Source organism: Dermacentor albipictus, chromosome 10 (assembly GCF_038994185.2).
Source record: "Dermacentor albipictus isolate Rhodes 1998 colony chromosome 10, USDA_Dalb.pri_finalv2, whole genome shotgun sequence".
In the NCBI taxonomy this organism is placed as follows: Eukaryota; Metazoa; Arthropoda; class Arachnida; order Ixodida; family Ixodidae; genus Dermacentor; species Dermacentor albipictus.
In genome coordinates, this window is record NC_091830.1 from 15,073,305 (window position 1) to 15,079,778 (window position 6,474).

At 51.9% G+C, this 6,474-nt stretch overlaps 1 pseudogene; it reads left to right on the top strand.

Annotated features, from left to right (window-relative positions):
• Positions 1–6,295: 6,295 nt before the first annotated feature.
• LOC135915854 (U2 spliceosomal RNA) lies at positions 6,296–6,474 on the top strand (annotated as a pseudogene).

Consider the following 6,474-nt stretch of genomic DNA (forward strand, 5'->3'; position numbering starts at 1 on the left):
TAGCAACGCTTGGTATGAGCCTAACCAAGCCATGCATAACATCGCAAAACTTAGCAACACTTAGTATGAAAAACATACCCGAGCCATGTATAACCTCGTAAAACCTAGCAATGTTTAGCAAAAGCCAGAAAGCTCCCAGTCTTGCACCGCTAGTGCCAACCGCCCACAATTTAGCGCACAGTTTTTTTTTTTTTTTCAAAAATCTCTGAGTGGCGAACTTGGCATATCTGTAGAGGAGTTTCCTAAGCGAGGTAGACGTGCTTTGCCGCTAATAGCGCGTGTTTCAGAACAATCAACAAATTCGTTCTAACTTACCATTTTATTAGAGCTTTGGGGGTAGTTTAAATTCCAATCTTAAGAAGCCAGTCAAATTTGAATGCACCCGGTTTCCAGGCAATGTCAAAAACTAGCGCACGGGGAGCCACAGCAAAGGGAGCCCCGCTATCATATCAGATAGAAACGCTCTGTAACGAAAATTGCGACGAAGTTTGACACTGATCATCACGGCAAATATTGATACGGCACGTTTTGCTTGGCAAACCTATACCGCAACGTGCAGTATCATTATTTGCCTCGACATGCCACCATTCAAACTTTGTTACAGGACGTTTCTGTGTAACATAGCGGTGAGGCGTTCCCAGTTTCGATTTTACTTGAATTGAGCGTAACATTCGATGACATTCTTGACACAAGTTTCAAGATAAAAAAAAATGGAAGTAGACTGTCTCCAAGTTTTCTATCCAGAAAACTGCCCCCGCAGGCACTAATAAAACAATTATTACTAATTTCGGTTTATTGTTCTGAAATACACTATCGGCGACAAAGTACGTCCGTCTAGCCTAGAACACCTCTACAAGTGTCCGCAGAACATCTGCTGCTCTGACGTCCTCAGGACGTCCCGCCCGTGACGTGCACTGGACATTCGGACAAAGCAGCCGCACTGTCTAGGCACCCTTTCAGGGAAGAACCCGGCCGAACTGTCATACCGTGCGTAGCATTCTTTGTAATCATTACTTATGTAGCCTCCCTTGAAACTAAGCCTGCCGTATTGTAGGGTATGAACAACTCCAAAGAATACCACACACACGATTACGTTCTCCCAATAAGTTCTTTTCTTTAACGCCAACCTTGTGTTTGAGAAATTGGAAGAAATGTTTTTCTCGCCTACATTGCCTGCCGATGCGCTCACCTGCGTTCGATAGCGTCCTCTTCAGAAGCTTCTCCCTGTTGCAGACGCAATCATCTATACTCCGTACCATACATAGCAGTCAATGCTGTGGAAGCTACGCAAGAAGTTCACTCAAGAAAAGTTATAGCTCCGCGCCTTCCGTCCGCAGCGCGCCAACATATATCGTTCGCTCGCGCGAGCATGCCCGCGAGGCTCCTCGCGACGGGTTGCAAATAAAAATTCAGTGGCATTCCACTCAGTGAAGGTGGATGACCGGCAAAGCTGTGTATGTGGGCCCCGTAATGGCGAATTGTCCGTTGGCGTTCGTCAAACGCCATATGCACATGAATGGAAGGCCGAGGCGCAGTGGCGTAGCTAGGTCGTCTGGCACCCGGGGCCCATAGGTCTTCTGTCACCCCCCACCCCCCTTAGGTGTAGTCGAGGAAGGCGAGGGTATCGATAATTTCCGGGTTTCAGCAACAGTACAGCCGCCTTGGATACCGCGCACGTGCCCTTGGTCCCCCTCTCCTTCGCTTTAAGACAAATCCTCGAATTACAACGGCTAAGTAGGCGAACCAAAGCCCTTCCTCACCCAGACCTAGACAGGAGGCAAGCACGGGACTGGCGCGCCGCCTGCAAACAAACACTTTCCCACATTTATACAGGCTACACAATATGTACCCAGACAAATACAGCAACAAATGCCCGTGGAGCGAAAGAATACCGACATTGGAACACAACATTCCAGAGCGCGTTACGTCCGGCGGCTGCCACCTCGCCACTGCTAGACAACACTCCATAACTGGTCGTGGGAGGCGCGACTCGCGGAAGTGGAATTGGCAAGCCAACTGGCGACTCTTGACCAGGCCCGGTGGCGTATTTCCAATTGCTAGTAGGCACAACGGGGCGTGGCACTTGCGGAGAAGACGGACGTTAGCGCGCATGCGCGAGTAAGAGCCGGTGCGAGAGAGAAAATGTGGGGACGTTAGCTCCTTGAATATACGACTCTGCCTAGGCACTACGGAGGAGTTTGTTAGCGCGCGTTGTATGCGCTTGTCCCTAGGCGTGCCGGCAGAAGTCGCGGGGCGCGGTAGTGCTGAACCTAGCATCGCAAGTTGGCGTCTCGATGCAATTATATTTATTCAGTCGTGTAGTATGCTAATTAAAACAACGTGTCACTATTTCGCATTACTGGCGGCGCCTCCAGGACACCAAAGCGGCTGCGGGGACATCAAAGCTAGAAGCCGGTCTGGTCCGTGGGTTGGGGCTCGCAAAGGCCTGCGCGTGCCAGGGGCTGTTCGCATAAAACATGGCTGTCCGCTATCGCGGACAGCCGATCTTACTCTGGCACGCGCAGGCCTCTGCGAGCACCAACCCACGGGCCACCCTGCTTCCAGCTTTGATCCCCCGCTACCGCTTGGGTGCCCCGGTGATCCTGCGCCGCCAGCTTTAATATAACCTTAGGTGTTCGCCTGAGGCCTCGGTTTGCCGGTTACATGTGGCCTCCTGGAGCATTGCTTGTAAAAAAAGGAATCTATCGTCCGCGACTAACAAAGTGACCCGCGTCTTATACAACACAGTCAAAACCTTGCCCATTCAGAAACAGTGATCACTAAATGGGGCGTCCGTGCCTACTGCCTCACCGCGCGGGCAGTCAGCGGCGGAGGGTAAACAAACGACCCCCTCCGCCATTCCGGCACGCCTAAGCACAAACGCACGCTACACGCGCAAAGAAACTTCCACCGTAGTACCTAGACAGAGTCACATATTCAAGGAGCAAAGGCCCCCAGATTTTCTCTCTCGCACCCGCTGTTACTCGCGCCTGCGCAAAAACATCGAGCGCCGTCAAAAGCACCACGCCCCGCTGTACCTACTAGCAATTGTAAAAATGCGGCCCGGCGAGCCGCTGTAACCAGTTGGGCCCTGGAGGAGGGGCTCCACCCACCATAACCAAACAGCCTATACTAGAATAAACGTTTACTATCTCCTTTCGAGACATGGCGAATGCAGCAGGTATACACGCTGTTTTTACTGCGCCAAATAACACAGGGTGCTGCACTGATAACGTGTGATAAGCACATGTGCACATCTGTCAGACTGCAAGGCTTTGCAGCCAATACAAATGCGGCATTGTGGAAAATATGGATCACGTCACAAGTAACAAAAAATATCTTTGTAAAGTTTTAATTACCAATTTGAGCGGCAATATTGCATTTGCGAAATTGAAGCCCTACATATCTTGCAAAACAACAACTTCACAAAAATCGTCGTAGGTACTATGGCGCAAAGCATTTTGGCTGTGGGCAGCCCTGAACGAGAACGAAAATTAAATTGTGTATCAGTGACGCTGATGCCCCCACAATATTAGAAAACCGAAAAACGCCACCTGCCTCCCTGCTGCGCGGGCGCCAATGCTATGACAATAACGAGTTCTCTTCATTCTGATCAATAAAGCTTTGTTTTTATCCGAGCTGCGGTACCACCACAAGATTGGGAACAGAATACAGCACGCTTTGCGTCGATTCTTGGCGTCACCATAAAAAATTACCGACGATTACGTTACTTCCTAATGCGAAATTTGAGCGCAGCAAATAAGCTGTTTCACCTTTTCGATAGATTGAGGCATAGAAATCGAGCAACACATGTATGCGCTATCACAGAATTTTTTTTTTTTCACACGTATTCCTTTAACAAAGACTCCACTAACAGTTCTTGACAGTCATGAAGGAAGCTTTGTGGTCGGAGAAATAGACTGATATATGTTCGACTTGGTACACCAATGCTTGATTCTCAAAGACGAGATCTATACAAGTGCCTCGCGAGGTTGTCACAGCCGTGGGACGCGTTACGAGCGAGAGGAACGGGATGTTCTCCCGCATAAGTGTTAGGAAATTGCTGTTTGTCTTTATGTCAACATTAAAGTCCCCCACTACTAACATCGGTGTGGATCGATGGACGGTTAATGCGAGTTGCAGGAAGTGCACGACGTCTTTCGTGAGCAGTACACAGGGCGAACGGCAGCGGCAATTTCGGCTCGGGCGGTGCACATATACAGATCCGCCGCCACCGATCTGGCTCTCTGATTGCCACCGCACAGGGGTTGCATTGGAGGAGGAGCGAAGAAAGGAATTAAGTTCGAGCCGGCGCTTTGACAACCGGAGACTCGCAGGAAGAGGAGGGAGGGGGGCGGCGTGTTCACCCAGCGGCAAACGATGGGGGCAGAAGCGCGCGCAGCAAGCGGACAACACGATAAAGGGAGGAGGGAAGAGATAGCAGCGACTGACTGATGCCGCTGACGCCGATAGTGAGTCAACCCCAGCTGCGGAGTTGGTTTCAGGGACAACGCCGCCGATGCCGACACAAACAATATGATACCCTCGCTTCCGCAGCGCTAAGAACCAGGTCTAGCCGTGGGAAGGTGGTCACGTATTCGTCGACGTGCCGGGGCCTACGTGAAATAACCGGCGCGTCGGCAACTGAAGAGCGCCCTATCCGCCACACAAGAACAGGGGGGGGGGGGGGACCCTTTCCTCCTCTTTCTGCATGGCGGCGACGGTGTTCTATGCAGTCACGTTATCTTGACTCTCTAGCGGCGTCAGCGGCATCCAGCGGTATCAGTCGGTCGCTGCTAGCGCTGGGGGGATGAAAGGGGGGCGGAGCTGGTTACGAGGCCGACGACAACGCCGACGACGACGCGAAACCCAGGAACGGACGCCAAAGAGCTGCGCTCTAAAAAAAAAGGCCACGATGAAGCCCATGCCAGCGAAAGCTTACACGGGCTTCGCTCTGCACTGCAAGCACTCTGCACTGCTATCTTTGAAGTTAGTTCGTCTTCGCTGCGCGTTCTGAACGGAAGAGGGACCGAAGAGCCTCCACGCCTCACAAGGCCTGACTGTATGTTTAGCGACACCTGCTCCCAGCATGAACGCATGGCACGAGCGCTCCCCACATGAAACGTACCGCTAAGGCGAGTAGTTTAGCGACCATATTGCGAATAAAATTTTTTAGCCCGCACATTCGTGCAATTATTTCGTGAGGTGTTGATAGAGCTGCAGCCGACAATTCTGCGGCGTAACGCATCTGGTACATGAGGTCAGGCTACTGGATACCGGAGCATTCTTTGCCAATTGCGCCCACTCAAGCCGGCGGAAAGAGGGGTGTCTTCAGACGTATATGACCCCCCCCCCCCATGGCCCCTTGCACCTGCCCCCCCCCCCCACACACACACACCCCCGTTGCTACGCCACTGCCGAAGCGCGACTACACTCGCGGAAAACTTTATGTGGCAATGAAGGGTAAGCTACGGGGGCGGAGCTTCTGCGCATGTGTTACTGCGCCAAGTAGTCCGACAGCGTTTGACAATGCTTTTGGTTGCTCGGAACCACTCCCTCCGTGCTCGGAACAGACGCTGAATCGACGTAGCTTCCGCGTGCGACGGTTTCGCGTTTGCCCATACGCGGAAGGGAAAAGCCGCTAAATGAGGAAACATTTCCATTCAGCGGTGTGTTTTCTCCTATTTAACTGCTGCTAATAGGGTGTTCATGTTTTCTCTTCCCGAGGTTAAACGAACGTGGATGAAAACACGAAACTCTTTTCAGAAGCGCTCTCTCGTGTGCGCTTTGCCTCCGTAGCTTTCCTTTCATTGCCACAGGAAGTTATCCGCTCCTCCACAATGTTGAGACTCGGAAGATGATGATACACCGGGGGGTATGCATACCCTTGTACTGTTGCAAAACGCGACACGACACCCGTTACTAACGAATCCCGGCACGTAGAACAGACACGCGCCTCGCCGTACTCCTAGGGCGCACACTGATTCACTGTGGTCAAGGCGATGGTGCGTTGGACGACGTCCCGCACTGCAGCAATGGTTGTAACTCGAGAACCACAAGCGCTCACACACAAAATTGGTTCCCCACAAACTCCCTCTGAAAACTGGCCGTTGTTCCGGTGAAACGCTCCAAATGTGCGGGATCGGGGCCACATAGACGGTTCGCATTTCATTCCGCCTCGAGGTCCTGAATAGCTAGGGGCTATAGCAGCACGCTTACGGGACCTCCACCACTGGAGAGCGGAAGGAGCAAGCGCTTGGAACGCCGACAGAGAGAGGGCGGGACGAAAGTAGACATGGCCGACGCAGGTCAGAGCGTAGTATCTGTTCTTATCAGCTTAATATCCAATAAAGGTTGTACTTGGACCGAAGATATTAAATTTTTCTTTGCTAGTTGGCGGAGAGCTTAAAGCCTGTTGCACCTCGGCTGCGGGTGAGCCCGGTATTTTACTACCTTCGGGGTCGGACCCCGCAT